The 15,612-nt window shown below is 42.4% G+C and overlaps 1 protein-coding gene across 3 annotated transcripts in view; it reads left to right on the plus strand.

Annotated features, from left to right (window-relative positions):
- Window positions 1–15,612, plus strand: part of NKAIN4 (sodium/potassium transporting ATPase interacting 4) — a 110,064-nt gene that overhangs the window by 23,660 nt on the left and 70,792 nt on the right. The window lies entirely within an intron of this gene.

Genomic DNA, 15,612 nt, shown 5'->3' on the forward strand with positions numbered 1-15,612 from the left:
GAAGCCGGCTATCTCATGTAAACCTGGCGATCCTCCTCTAAACCCGGTGATCAATTTAGCCGGCCCCAACCGTATTTCGAAAATATGGTTTGCTCCGCCCCTTTGCGGAGCCAGCCCCGAAGATGGCCGGCCATCGATTTCACCGGCGCCGTTCGATTATGCCCCTCTATGCTAGCCAAATAGTACAGGGAAAGCCTAGTCTTCACCCAGTCTTGCCTCCGGCACTGAAAAATAAAATATTTTTTAGCATGGGATTAGCGCACACTACCACGGGATGCCCCAGCACGCCCTGTGACAGTGTTTTTTGCTATGCATTAGGCACATGATAGGATCACACAGTTAGGTGCTGAGCCAAACAAGATCCTAAATATCATTGAATTTTTCATGAAAAAGACATGGGTTTTCACTGGAAGCCAGTGCAAATCTTTCAGCAGAAACATGACTGTCAAAATTTTTGGTTCCACATACTAGCTTGATGGCAGATTTTTGTGCCATTGTAAATGTTTAAAAATGTTTCCCTGTGGATATAGAGCAGATTACAGTAATATTAGCACTTGAACAATAATCTTATAATGGTCTGCTAGAAATTATTTTCTAATATGCTGAAGTAATTTCATTTTGTAATTGACTTTATTAATAAGGGTACTAACCCGATTTTCCCTAGTCAATTTAGAATCTAAAAGGACCCCTAGTACCTCCAAAGCTGAATTTATAGTAAACTCACCCTCAGGACTTATTATTTGAAAAATGGTGGAAGGGAAGAGCATAGCCAAAGTATTTTGGTTTTGTTTTTATTCACTTTTAAGTTGTAAGTGGAGGCCCCTCCCATGATAACACGTTTATATATCGCATACACACAAATAATGAGGGCAATTTCCAAAAGTCATTTACCCAGGTAAATAGGTATTTGAAAATTGCCCACCCTTCCTTCTGGTAAAAGTATTCATTGACTGAGTTTGTGTGGCTAACAGGGTCTGTTGCTTTGCTTTGACCACAGCTGCCCACTGTAGCCCTAGGCAACCACCTACTCATGCATAATGGTTGCGCCAACCCTGGTTGTCTCTCTGTGGACTGCTCAGTGAGTGGTTAAAATCTGTTTAAATTATCTGATACAAGGCAGGGTAATATTCTTTAACAGAGAGAATATATGTGACATCACAAGCCTGCACCACAAGCTTGGTCAGATTAAGTTCTGTGATACATGTTAAATTGTGGCAGGTGCTATACTCCCAACACTCTCAGTTACTCTACAGAGAACATGCAACCACATTTATACAACAGTGCTTACATGTTGCAGCATTATATTCATATTTAAGAGTATTAGAGTTCAGGCTGTATTATCTTTCCAGCAGATGTCAGTGAATGTCGATGAATGACATCATTGTGCAATGTCTGATGGCCAATTGACCTTATTTAAGATAGGAACATGTACTGAGCTTAGAGTTCCAATTTTACTATGCAATAGCTTGAGTTTGAAAACAGTTTAAGTAATATATAGACTCAAAAGTTGTGAACCAAGCTCACAAGACAGCCCAAAGGCTCCACTTTTATAATGTCGTTAAATGGAATAATTCTGATAAAGCGAACCTTTTTAGAGGTAGTTTTTTTGTGGAATTGTATGCACTGTTATATGACATGGGCACTTTTTCCAGCACACACTACCACTAACCGTTTTGGGGTGAAAAGCGTAGAAAAGAGGCGTCAACCAACCTGGTGCTCTTGGCATTGTGCCCATTCTATGAGTTACCCTGATGCTCTTTCTTGATCATATCTGGCCAAATTTAGTTGATGACATGATTAATTATTCAAACCCTTTGAATTCTGTTTCCCAAAAACAGGGCAAAAGGGGCTGACTCAGCAGCTGTTCAACAAGGATCATTTAGGGAAAGGGGTTCAGCTGTCATCAAACAGGTCCCAACTGGAAAGAATCCATCAATTCACACAACAACAATTCAGACATACTAATGTTATGATCGTTCTGATCTGGTGGCTGGCAGGCTTCTTTCACCACCAAGCATATAGTATAGGTGTAAGAGTTAAAAGGGAGACAAGGGAGGGGATCCTATTCAGTAACCCAGGAGTCACTAAATGACTTTCATCTGTAACTTTTCAATATTTCTGGCATTGGGTGAGTATGGAACCTTGATTTCCTGGGGAGAATTATCAAATAGTGTACCTTATTCTTCAATAGTGCACATTTCTGAGCTATAGAGTACACTATTGTTGACAAAAAGAAACCCTGTTTTTTTTTTGGGGGGGGGGGGGAGGGTCCTGCTGTTTTAGGTTAAAAATTTCAAATGAATGCACATCCCCAGAGAATATGCAGATTTACCCATGGAACTTGAGTGAATGTTGCTTATTCTGAAGATATCCAATGATGAAAAACACCAACCTCAGTGGCCTGAGACAAGTGAAATACCACACTGTCCTACAGCTGAATTCTGAACTGCAAAAAGATGGAATGGTTTGTGAAAGAGTGTGGACTGTGAAATGTCACACTGATGCTATGGATACCAAAAATTGTCTACAAGCTGATCTGCAGAAAGGATACTATGGAACCTCTGAGCCACAAACTTATGTGACAGAGCATCTTATATAGGATGGTGACCAATATGGATATGATCATACAGGGGTGGCATTAATGTGCATGACAGCATAAGAGCATTGGAGCCAACTTTTCAGAATGATTGAGGGTGCTAAACCCATTATAAATTACCCCTCGGGCAAAGTAAAGGCATTCGTTCAGTATTAAGAGTACTCAAGCACCCAAAGAGCTGGCGCCTATAGAGAAAACCCATAATCTGTTCTGGGAGTACCCTGTGCACAAGACTTACTGAAGGCAGTAGGCAATGAATTTTCAAGGAAGTAAATAAACCTGCAGTGAATTTACCACTTACCTTTTCCAAAGACACACACATGGGGAGCCTTCCAAGATGCTTGGAGGTTCCTCTGCTACATCAAGAAAATTCTCTTTTCTAGGAACAATTTCATGCTCCAGATGGAGATCGTACACATCCAAGCCCACCACAAGCTGATCCGGTTTATTCTGTACCCCATCCCTGAGGGACCAAAGGAAGAAGATGTGCAATGAAACCAAGAATATGTGTTGTATTGTGTTATACAAAGCTTATTGTCCACAAATACCTATACATAGTTTGTTGCAGATTACAAATTAAAGAAAAGAATACTGAGGGGCCCTTTTACTAAGCCGCATAAGCATTTATGCCCACCCAACATACGCCAAAATGGAGTTACCATCCGACTACCACGTGGCTCTTGCAATAATTTCATTTTTGGCACAGGTCCGATACGCACGTCTTAAAAATATTTTTTATTTTTGGGTGCGCATAACGGACATGCGTCAAGTGGCATTTGGCGTGTGTAGGTCATTACCGCCCGGATTCTTCACTGCTAGGTCAATGGCTGGTGGTAAGATCTCAAACCCAAAATGGATGTGCGGCAATTTTTATTTTTCTACATGTCCATTTTCTGCACAAAAAAAAAAAGGCATTTTTTGTAGGTGCGCTGAAAAATAATTCTGTGCATGCCCAAAACACGCGTCTACTTTACCGCAGACCATTTTTCAGCGCACCTTAGTAAAAGGACCTCTGAGACATAACCTCAGGAGTTATATTATGTCATATATCACTCATCATAATTATGAAAAACATATAATAAGCATGCCTAGTTATATCAAAATTCATGAAACAAGGTTGTTTTAAGAACATTACGAAATAACTGATAATTCCAGAGCATACGTATTTCTAAAGGTAGAGAATTCCAAAAAACGCAACTAAATAATGTAGAGAAGAGTTAAACTCTGTAGGTGACAGGCACCAGTAGGTTCTAACTCCTCGGAAAACAACTGGGTTACTGCCAGCAGGTTCATGGTGATCAGACACGTTTCCAGCTAACGTGTTATCCACAATATCTGACTGCTTTCTAGAATCTATCTAATGAGAGTCCAGTGTCAATAATGTAATTCTGGCATGTAAAAATCCATCTGAACACTAGTGCATATCCCTGAACCGATCATATCTCTCAAGGCTCCATAGAAGCTGCATTGTGAGCAGAAAACAGTTACTATCACCACCTTACTATCTGTTCACATGATCATTGCCAGTCTAGAATGTAAATTCAGTGCTTGACCAAACTTAATAGCAATATCAACATACATAAGTGTAAACAAAAATAAATATCTTTATGAATAATTCAAAACCATCAAGAAAAGTGCTAATTAGAATGTCTAAATGTGCTTATATGAGAAATCTGCCAATGAATGCTATTGTGTTGTCAAGCAGTGGCATACCGGCTCTCTATCTGCTATATCTCCACAATTTAGCAAACTATTAGTCATTCAAAGCTACAGAAGCCAAACTTGCCAAACTGTGGAGGTGTTGCCGTGTTGATTTTTAATATGTCACATTTTTGATTAATGTTGTCATAATTGTATTATTCGCATTGGACTCTCATTAGTTAGATTTATATTTTGCTTCAGGGATCATTATTTTCACTCTATTTGGTTTGTTGCCTGTTCTTTCTAGAATCTGCCATACACAGCAGACCTGTAATTTGATTTTCTCTAACGGAATACTGAACACTAACAGTTGCTCAAACATTTTAATTTAACTCTTTCAGTGTGTAAATGTTATATACAACCAGCCAATTCTAACAGCTACATATTTGATCTCATTTTCAATTGCAAAATATCCAGTGCTGCATTTAATGTTGACCAATGTAGATTTTATATTACCAGTAAAGTTTATTTTGTTAAAACAAAAAATATCTCTTAATCTAGGTTATTGGGAGTAATGATTTCCTTTAAAAATTGCCCTGCATTATGAATACCTTGCTAGCATCAGGTTCTGCAGTGCTTGGGGAACCTTCACCTCACTTGAGGTGAGCTGTGATGCTAGAAGCAGGAATGAAAAGAAGAGGTGGGGGATTGACCGTGGGTACCAGAGACTAAAGAGATACAATCTTGAGTAAAAACGCTTATTGATAAAAGACTTGACACAACGTTGTGTTTCAGCCGCTAGGCCTGCATCAGGAGTCTGTATAAATAGAGGAATGGATGACCATCAAATGTCCTGATGTGGTGAGGCACAGAATGGTCTTAAGAAAGAGCTTTTGGTTGTAAACAAACGTGCCAGTTAAAATGGAACTAAGCAATTTAATTGGCACGTTTGTTTACAACCAAAAGCTCTTTAAGACCATTTTTTATCTGATCACATTAGGACATTTGATGTTCATCCATTCCTCTATTTATACAGACTCCTGTTGCAGGCCTAGCGACTGAAACATAACGTTGTGTCAATTCTTTTATCAATAAACGTTTTTACTCAAGATTGTATCTCTTCAATTTCTGGTACACACGGTCAATCCCCCACCTCTTCTTTTCATTTGTGTTTTCCCATGGGACGTTTGAGTTCTCCACGTCTGCAGATTCTCTTTGATACATGCCAGAAGCAGGAGCATAGAGAACTGGGAGCTCTCAGAACATACCCTTCATGTGTTGCAAAGGGGAGTCTGAACCCTTTCCTAAGGTGCACAGCATCATCCAGATCCTATATATGGTGCTCATAATTTGGCACTGATTGAAGATGTTTGCTCAGTTAAATTGGCTAAGGAGCCAATTAGTGCCAATAAATAAGTGTTAATTAGCACTAATCTTCACTAATTTGGAATTGGCCACACATTTTGCTACACGCTATTCTATAAAAATGTGTGCCCGAATCCCATAGCCTGCAAGCCAATAGGGGGGCATGGCCATGAGAAGTGTATGGCCGGGTCAGGGGTGTTCCTAAAATTTGCATGTAGTGTTATAGAATACCAGAGATGTGCACCCAAATTAGATGCTGAGAATTATGCCTCGTTTCAACAAACATAAGTCCTGGAACTTAAATTTGGGTGCTGAAATCGGCACTCAATGCTGTTCTATAATGGGCACTCATCTTTGAGTGCCCATTATAGAATAGTATTGAGCACCAGTTTTTTTCAGCGCTAATTTTTGAGCTCCATTTATCAAATTTTTCCCCATATGGATAGCTCTCACCAGCCATTTACCAAGTGCCCTGGAGGTTTTCCAGCCCATCTGCATAATCCTCCTAACATTCTCCGGGTTGACTCCCAGGTCCACCCTTATCCACTCGGGGCCTCTGCTTCAGGTGTCCAGCACCCCCACCAGCCTCCTACTAGGTGCTGTGAAGGTCTTGCAGCCCATCTGCATATTCTTCCCAGTATTCTCCAGAGTGCCTCCCAGGTCCATCCTGATCCACTCAGGGCCTCTGTTCTAGGTGCCCAGCTCTCCCACTGTCAGCCTACCAGGTACTGTGGACGTCTTGCAGTCCATCGGCATATTCCTTCCAGTATTCTCTGGGTAAATTCCAGGTCCACCCTGTGTTATCCTTGTCACAGGAGTTTTTTTACTCTACATCGTGGCTGTCGACCCCAACAGGCAAGCTTGATTTTATAGATCTTCTCCGTCTATTTTCGGAGATATTGGACACATACATTTTTTTAAACAAATCACATCCAGACCCTGACCCCTGAGGCAGGCATTGTTTAACGCCGAAACACGGCTCGTGTCGGGTCACTTGTCAATAAAATACTCCTGTTGTCTCAGTCTTGAAGCCCAGTGTTGCTTTTTTTGTTTGTGTACTTCTTATGTATGCTGTTTACCCTCTCTGTTCGGTTTCTACACTACCGCAGGCCATTTTTCAGTGCACCTTAGTAAAAGGACCCCTTAGTTAACTGGAATCCCACAACAAACTCAAGCAATTTTGCAAAAAATTGAATATTTGCTATAGGTCTAAAATATAGGTCTAAAATTAGAAACTAAGGATAATTCCCCATCAAGTTGTTTTATTATAGGTGTCAAAACAATGTAACCTATATCTCAGGGAAACCATCCTAGTTTAACAAATGAAACCAAACCAATTCAATATCTCATCTAGAGGATCCTTCAAGAAATAAGAAGGAATTATATCTAAAGGACAGCCAGATCTGGCCAACCTATTCACTATAGCACTTAAAAAAGACTTCAAATGAAGTCAAAGATCTGTCAGTTGGAATAACCACAAGATTCAAATCATCCAATTCCAGTTTATTATAATTAACAAATTCCTGAGAAATCTCAAAAGATTGATAAATATTTTGTACTTTTGAAGCAAAATAATCAGCCAATGCTTAAATAGGTAAATTTGGTAATGATAAATTCTCTTGTAATAAACCAAATAACCTTCTCAAGTTTAACCTCTCTATTCCCACCAACTCAGAATAGTATGTCCTTTTAGCTAAATCTATATGCCTTTTATGCTCAGACTGAACAGTCTTTCAGCAAGCCTTCTCAGCTTCACTCTTAGATCTACACCATTTTCTTCCTTTCATTCAACCATCTCCATTCTGTCTGAATGCATCTCATCTTTGTTGCTGTCGTCATGTCTCTCCTCCGTACTCTCTTGCTCCTTCCCCTGCTCTCTGCTGCAGTGGCTGTCTCTCTGCTCCAGGTGGGCCTGGGTGGGCCGGGGCCCACCCACTTAGGGCTCAGGCCCACCCAACAGTAGCACATGTTTAGCAGTAGCTGATGGGGATTCCAAGCTTTACCAGCTGAAGACTTCCCCCTGATGGTAATGAAAATGGTGTGCTCCACGATACTGGCACCTGCGAATGCTCTGTTTCAGCGCATGCAGACTGCCAAGGTGGAGAGAAGCATTTTCCCACCAGCTTAGATATTTTTGGGGCGAGGGGGAGAACACTTGTTGCCCACCCACTTCTTGCCTAGGCCCACCCAAAATCTGCTGTCTGGCTACACCCCTGCTCTGCTGGGGATATAAATCCCAATCCTGCTCCTCCAGCTCTCACCCTACTCATGCAGGTCACACCACAATGTCTCTAATCTTATTTCTGTTCCTCTCCTTTTCCATTCTTCTTTCCCTTTCTCATGTGCCCTGAGGAATGCTCATTCTGTCTTCAATAAGTTTGCTTACATCCTCAACCTCTTCATCTCTCATACCCTCTCTCGTACTCTCTGTCTGCTTGCAGTAACTGAGACTTGGCTTTTCCCTGAAGATTCTGCATCAGCTGCTGCCCTTAGAGATGATCGTCCCCATTCAATTATGCCCCTCTGTGCAATTGAAAGCAACTGAAAAACCCCAGTTAGATATAAAGGAGTTAGAGCATCTAAGAACTTTCATCTTCTGAGTGAGAGAAGGAGAGGATCAGGCCTCTTTTGTCTCCAAGGATAGCTCTGGACTGGAAAGGAGAAGTGCAGTCTGCTGTCTCATAAGCTTGGAGGGGAGCAGGAAAAGAAAGGCTTGGTTTTCTGTTCCCAAATATCTTTGGAAATGCAGTGTGGAGAGTGAAGAGGAGAGAAGAGAGAGCTACCCAACAGGCACTTAATCCTGGAGTTCAGAGGGAGAAGACATGCAGAGAATACAGTCAAACAGGAGTACCAGGTACCAAAAGGGCCCTCGGGAATCAAGGAGCCCAATGACAGTTCAAAGTTGGGTTTCTCAAGCCTGCCCTCAAGACACATCCAGTCAGTTTGGGTTTTAGGATATCCACAATAAATAGGCATGAGAAAGATTTGCATGTAGAGAAAGCAGTGCATGAAAATCTCTCTATTTCATGGCTGTTCACTGTGGATATTCCACAAAACCTGAGTGGCTGGTTGAATCATGAGGACTGGATTGAAAACCACTGTCCCAGAGAAGGGGGGAGGGGGGTCCTAGAAGTGTTTTGAAAGAGAAGATCAGACCCCTGTTTTGCCTCTTGGATGCTTTGAAGCTATAACACTACCTGTTAGCTCATGTTCTGTTTGTTTGGAGTAATACTCAATTTTATTTATTTAGATTTTGCTCACACCTTTTTCAGTAGAAGCTCAGGGTGAGTTACATTCAGGTACACTGGATATTTCTCTGTCCCAGGAGGGCTCACAATCTAAATTTGTACCTGAGGCAATGGAGGGTTAAGTGACTTGCCCAAGATCACAAGGAGCAGCAGTGGAATTTGAACCGGCCACCTCTGGATTGCAAGAGCAGTGCTCTAACCACTAGGCCACTCCTCCACTCCACTCCTATGCCACATCCCCTCAATCACAATACTCCATTCCAAACCCTGCCCTTTGACAATACCCCATCATAATACTCCATTCCATACCCTGCCCAGTAACAATAACTCCATCACAATAACCCCCATATCAGATCCACTCAATCACAATGCTCCCATCACAATACTCCATTCCATACTCTGCCCAGTGACAATACCCCAATCACAGTATCCCCATGCCAAACTTCTCTTATTTGGCAGATTTCCCACTAGCAATAGTACCATGAGACTACCGCTAAGGATTGTAGATGACATTTTGATGCCTGGAAGCAATGGAGCAGGAGCAAAAGGGATCAATCCTCCTCTAATCACTAGATCACCAGTGATATCCCCTGGTGAGTATTGGGGTGAGTAGGGGGAGAGTTAGGTAATACTCTGGGGGCTGGGGCTGTCTGTGGGGGGATATATAATTGGGGAGAGGAATGTTATAATGAAAGGTATTGTCATCAAAGAAATATTGTCAATGGAATGGGGTGTTATTCGGGGAGTGGGTCTGCAACCAGGGGATGTCAGCAGGGGGAGCAGGGACATCATCAAGGAGTATCAGTTATATGCATCATGATCAACATTGTTGTTGTTGGGGGGGGGTTGTTTGTTTCAGTGGTGGCTGCACTATTTGTCTCTTAAGGTGGCATTAAGTGCACCTGTACTAATGGCAGCCTTGACAGCATGTGATATCTGTCCATGCTGGCCACACCCTGTGTCTGCCCATAACTTGCCCTGTTCCCACCCCAACCCACACTAATAGGTAGTGAAGGATTTTTACCTCACCAGTCATTAGCATGGGTGGATACTAACAGGTAGTGAACGTGAAATCCCACATTATTATCTGCCTAACGCACTACAGTAAGCATCCTCCAATGAGCTCCTAGCCTATAACAAGTGATCAGAAGATGGGTTATGTGTGAATTATATCCAGTATCCAAAAGACAGGTTAAATGTGTATTATTTAACCAGTAACCAGAAGACAATAGGTTACGAATGTATTATATAACAAGTATCCAGAATATAGTTACGTTTGTATTATATAACTAGTACCCAGAAGACTGGTTATTGTGTGTATTTAACCAATACCCAGAAGATGACATATTACATGTGTATTATATAACAAGTTTCCAGAAGATGGATTGTGTGTTTAGTATATAACCAGTACCCAATAAATGATCGGATATGTGTGTATTATTTAACCAGTACCTAGAAACCGGGATACCTGTGTATTATATAAGAAGTATCCAGAAGATGGGTTATGTGTGTATTATGTAACCAGTACCCAGAAAACGGAAGTCTCTTTCTCGGAAAGTGCATAAAATATGCCTGAACACGCTCTGTATTTATGTTCTATTGTTGTGTCTCTCAGTATGTTTAGAAACAAGACAGGACATGTATTACATGTGAGGTGGCTAGCTCATGGTGTAGGGTTTGGGTACACAGGGGGTTAAGGAGAATCTGTTTCTGTGAGGCTAGTTGTTAACCTCCTGTGGCTCTTGGAATGAAGTGTCAGTCTAGCATAGCCAGGCTCCTGTGATGTATAACCTCCCAACTCCCACAGAGAAAGTGTTTCAAAGATTCTGATGAAGGAAATGAGAAAATTGGTACCTGGGGGTAGCAGGGAGGCAATTCTGAGGCTCAGGCAGCAAACACTAAACCTTTTCTGTTCCTTTGCTGATTCATGTACCAGTGAGCCATGGCCCTTAGAAAAAGTGAAGGGGACAGAGAAAGAGGAGGGAAAAAGCGACTTTCTGCCACCAGGCCGACCATCAACAGAACACAGAAACTATTCTTTATACTGTCCTTTTGTGCTCTATAATTTTATTTTACTGTTATAACTATTCAATATTTTTTTTCTTTTATCTTTTAGCTACTTTCTGCATTATATTGGCAACACATGTGCAAATTGTCACATCAATACATTTTACTGAAGGCTCTGTAGAGATAGAGAAGATCATTAGTTGTTAGTGTTGTTGTTTTTTTTTTTTTTAAGAAAGAGATACCATATTGGTAAAGTAATTTGTACTTATTGTAACCAGAAGTTAAAAAAAATAAAATCTTTTACCTGGGAAGGGGTGCTCCTGATGGAAGAGGGAATGGGAAGGCACCCTGGTACTTCTGCAGGGCTAAGCCACAATTTATGTGGCAGTCACAGCAGAGGTTCTTATGTGGCTGTTGCAGGCCAATTTTGAGCACAAGCAACTGAGGAGAAGCAGCACTAGAGTCCCTGGCTCTGCCTGAGCTTTGGGGCTGAGCTGGTAAGCTTGCCATGCATGCGCAGTGAATTTTAGGGTTACCATATGGCTCCAGAAAAAGGAGGATGGATTGAGCCAGCCGGGTTTTACTTCCATTGCTTTCAATGGAAGTAATTGAGCCAGCCGGGTTTTACTTCCATTGCTTTCAATGGAAAGCAATGGAAGTAAAACCCGGCTGGCTCAATCCGTCCTCCTTTTTCTGGAGCCATATGGTAACCCCAGTGATGATATCATAGGCTGTGCATGTGCAGAGGCACCAAAATGTGGACAGGAGCTTAAAAGCCTAATGTAAAAAAGCTTTGGGGGGGCTCAGGAGCAAAATAATTATTTAAATGCCCTGAGGGGCAGGAGGAAGCCCAGAAAGAGGGGGGTTGAAGTGGTCATGATCATGCCACTATTAGCTCGATTGCATGGCAAACAGCTGCAATGTATGCTGGGAGCTAAGGGGGCCAGGAAAAGCCCCAAAACAGCATGAAAAATCGCACATGAGCAGTGAGATTAGTGGTGACTGGCACTGACACCTGTTTTAAACTAAACTTTAAGAGGATCTGTTACTAAGGTGCACTAGCAGTTTTAGCTCGCAGTAAAACTCAGCTGGTGCTAAACGCTGAAATGCTCATTATGGGCATTTAGCGCCAGATGATTTTTAGCGTGAGCTAAATACACTAGCGCATCTTAGTAAAAGACCCCCTAAGTGTGTTAAGAATTTCAAAAGCTTTGGCAGCAATGAAAATTAGAGGTGCACAGAGGTGTTAGAGATGTGCTATGACCTTTTTGGGGCTTTTTCTATGTAAGAGTTGGTGAAAAACATTACTTTCCCAGTTTGGGTAATATTGAGGTTTAAAAATTCAGATTTTTACTTAAACTCAGTCAAAAAGCATGACCGTGAGATGATTTATAGTGTTTAAAAGCAAAAACGAATGTTTTTAATGATAAATTTATGATTTAAAAACAATATTTGGAGCTATGCAGAGTTCTGTGCAAGCAAGCCGCAGTCATAGAAGGTCAGCGCAAGAATCAGATTCGCTGCACTGGTCTCTGAGGGAACCTGATTTTAGAGACAGCTCAGAAGTCCACTGGGGAGAAGGTTGGGCTCTGAAGAGTCAGGGTCTGTATGGAAGTGTCTGAAACGGAGATGCTCAAAGGTTACCATGCTTGCAGCGTTTCATTTAGACTAATTTTAGCCAGTTTAAATGAAACATTATTATGCAGCTAATGCACAGAGGCTTTCACCCACTGCTGTACCATGCACAGAAGCAGTAACCAAAATGCCCATACTAATGAGTTCATTAATATTAAAATCCTTAATAATTTTGTGCAATGCACAGAGAAACAACACATGGAAATCCCCCGCCCTAACAAATAAAATCTACTGACAGCTCCAGAGCTGTCAGTAGACTTTAGTTGTTAGGGCACAGTGGCTTTTACAGCTCTCTCTGCCCAGGATTTCCGCTGGAGCATGAAAACGAGGATACAGAAAGGCAGAAGGCTGCACTGCTACATCTGTCAGCATTGGTGTCGCTGTTTGCCACCCGTTTCATCAAGCAAATGGTTCAGTATCTTCCACCCACTCTACCCCTCAGGTTTGGCAGTTCTCTCCCTCTTTCTCATCCACTCCCTCCCCCCCCCCCCCCCCCCCCCCCCGTGCAGTCTGATAACTCTATTCCCTTCTTCCTGCCATTCTTCTCCCCCCCCCCCCCAAGTCGTTCCTCCAACCTTAAGTTATTGTTGGCAGCATCAGCCAACTGAAGCAGGCCACTGCCAGCCAGCTCCATAAGTGATCTCTGTGCCATGTCCCATCTCCATGAGAACAGGAAGTTGTGTCAGAGCAGGTGGGAGACAGCACTAAGATCATTTTTTGGAACCAGCCTGCTTCAGTGACTGATGCTGGCTATGATGTAGCCAACCTTCCCCAGTCCAGTAACTCTTTATTCTCATTTTCCTACCTTTCCCCTTTGGTCCTCAAACAGAGAGGGTAGGAAGAAGGGAATAAAGATTTACTGGATCGGGGAAGGGGGAGGCAGGAGAAAATGTGTGTCTGCTTTCGGGAAGGGGTGTTGGCAGGCGGAAGCAGGTGGAGCAAGGGAACAGAGAGTTACCGGGTGGGAGGAGAAAATAGAAAGATGCCATGACTGAAGGGGAAGAGGGGGATGGATGGAATAAAACAGATACCTAACCATAGGGGTAGCGAGGGGGAGAGGTATTGGATGGAGAATGAGAGATTGGATGAGGGGGTGGGGAACAGAAGGGGATGAATTCTGGAGCCAGGGAGAGAAGGAGAGAGAGAGAGATGCTGGGATGTGAGGTAGGGTAAAATGAGAGAGGAGGAGAAGAGAGAAGATATGCTGAACCCAAAGACGGAGAGAGGGACAAAGAGCTCCTATACTGCAGGGAGGGGGAAGGGAAAGGGAGAGATCCTAGCCATGGGGGTTCAAGAGAATGGGAAGAGAGGTGGAAAAGCTGGGACAGACAGGGACACAGAGGGGTATGGTATAGGGACAAAGAAGGCAGGTGTTGAACTTGGGGAAGAGATAAGGACTTGGGGAAAAGATAAGTAGATAAGGGGCCACAGAAGGAATGATAATGGACTTGGAGAGAGAAGAAATGTCAAACAGACCGGAAACCCTGGAAAAAGCAGAAGATGATAGGGGTGGGTGGGGGTAGGGGTGCAGAGCAGAGAAAAGATGGGACTCAGGGGTGGGGTGTGTATGTTGGGAATAGAGCATAAAATGGGACTCAGGAGTTTGGGGGTGTAGAGGAACAGAACAGAAGATGAATGGGACTTGGTGATTGAGTGTGGGAAGTTGGGGGGGGGGGGCAGAGCAGGAAATTAAGGATGGGAGATATGAAGAGAGAATTTTGAGGGGATAATGAGGACCTGGCAATTGGTAGGTATGAGTAGGGGGGTGATGTGTTAGGAAAATGAGTGAGAGTATTAAATGGGGGGGGGGGGGGGTTGAGAGAGAGAGAGGGGAGGAAATGTGGGAGAAGGTGAGACATAATGTGAATGACCTGGAAAACTGGAGAGAGGATGAAAGGTATTAAAGAGAGATGGGGTTACTGGAGAGGGGTATAAGATGAAGGGGATGGGTCTCTGAAGGAGTTAAGTGAGGGTGGAAATGGAGTTAAAATGATGGTGAATGAGAGGCAATAGAAGATTGGGTAGATTATAAGAGGTAGAAGAATGGCCTAGAGGCAAGGGAAGAGAGGAGAGACAAGAATGGAGCTGGACTTGTGAGGGGAAGATAGGCAGTGGAGATAGGTGAGGGCTAAGAGGGTGAGTAAAGAGTATGGAAATGGAGCACTAGGGACTGCGTGAAAGATAAGGGGAGGGGATTGGGGAAGGAGAGGGACAGAGGGGGCAACAGGCGTACTGGAAAGGAGGTGAGAGGAAGATGGGCAAAGCTGGTAAGTAGATGAGGTGAAAAGGAGATAGGGAGAATTATGGTAAAATCAAATGGGCAGATATAAACACAGAGAAAAGTGGAGGAAAAACATAAAGATCAGTGGCAGACAGATGTAGAGATGGAAAAGAAGAAGACAAGAAGAGAGAAGAAATTGAAAGGCAAACTTGGAAAATAGTTTGGGAGAAGACTGATGCAAAAAAAGTGGAAAAGAGACTGAGACCAGCCCAATCAGAAAAATAAAATGCCCAGACAACAAAGGTAGAAATACAAAATATTATTTAATACTTTTTCAGGATTGAAATGTGTCCACTTTGGGAAAATGTACATTTTTTCTATTTTTCTTTTTTGTATAGGAGAGAATACATTTTTGTTTCTCTTTTGCCAGTATTGCTCTGCTTATAGGGTCTGGCTTTCTTGGGCAGAGGGGAGGGAGGTCTCCATTTCAGTTTTTGTATGCATGTCTTTGTAGTGTATCAGGTGAGGATCTATCCATATTCTGCATCTGCAACTGAGGTGAAGGATTCTGCTAGCATGTAGTGTCTGTGTAGGAATCTGTAACAATCCGGTGTGTTCTAGTTTCTCAGTAGTATGTATATTGGTGTTCTAGTGTCCAGTGTAATATTTATAGCACTGTCTTTTTGTAGGTGAGTTAGGGCTGTTATGGTTTGGTAAATTTGCTATATAGGTTTTGAATATGTCTTGGTTTTGTGTTATTGCTCTCCACATCCTATAGGTTCACCATATAAACAAAATCCCATCTGATTTAATCAGTGTCTGGCAAAGGAAGGAGTGCTCCTAAGGTGATAATCACAATTTGAATATTTTTTGTATGGCGTGTTATAAGAGGGATAGCT

The sequence above is a fragment of the Microcaecilia unicolor genome, chromosome 8 (assembly GCF_901765095.1).
Source record: "Microcaecilia unicolor chromosome 8, aMicUni1.1, whole genome shotgun sequence".
NCBI classification, from domain to species: domain Eukaryota; kingdom Metazoa; phylum Chordata; class Amphibia; order Gymnophiona; family Siphonopidae; genus Microcaecilia; species Microcaecilia unicolor.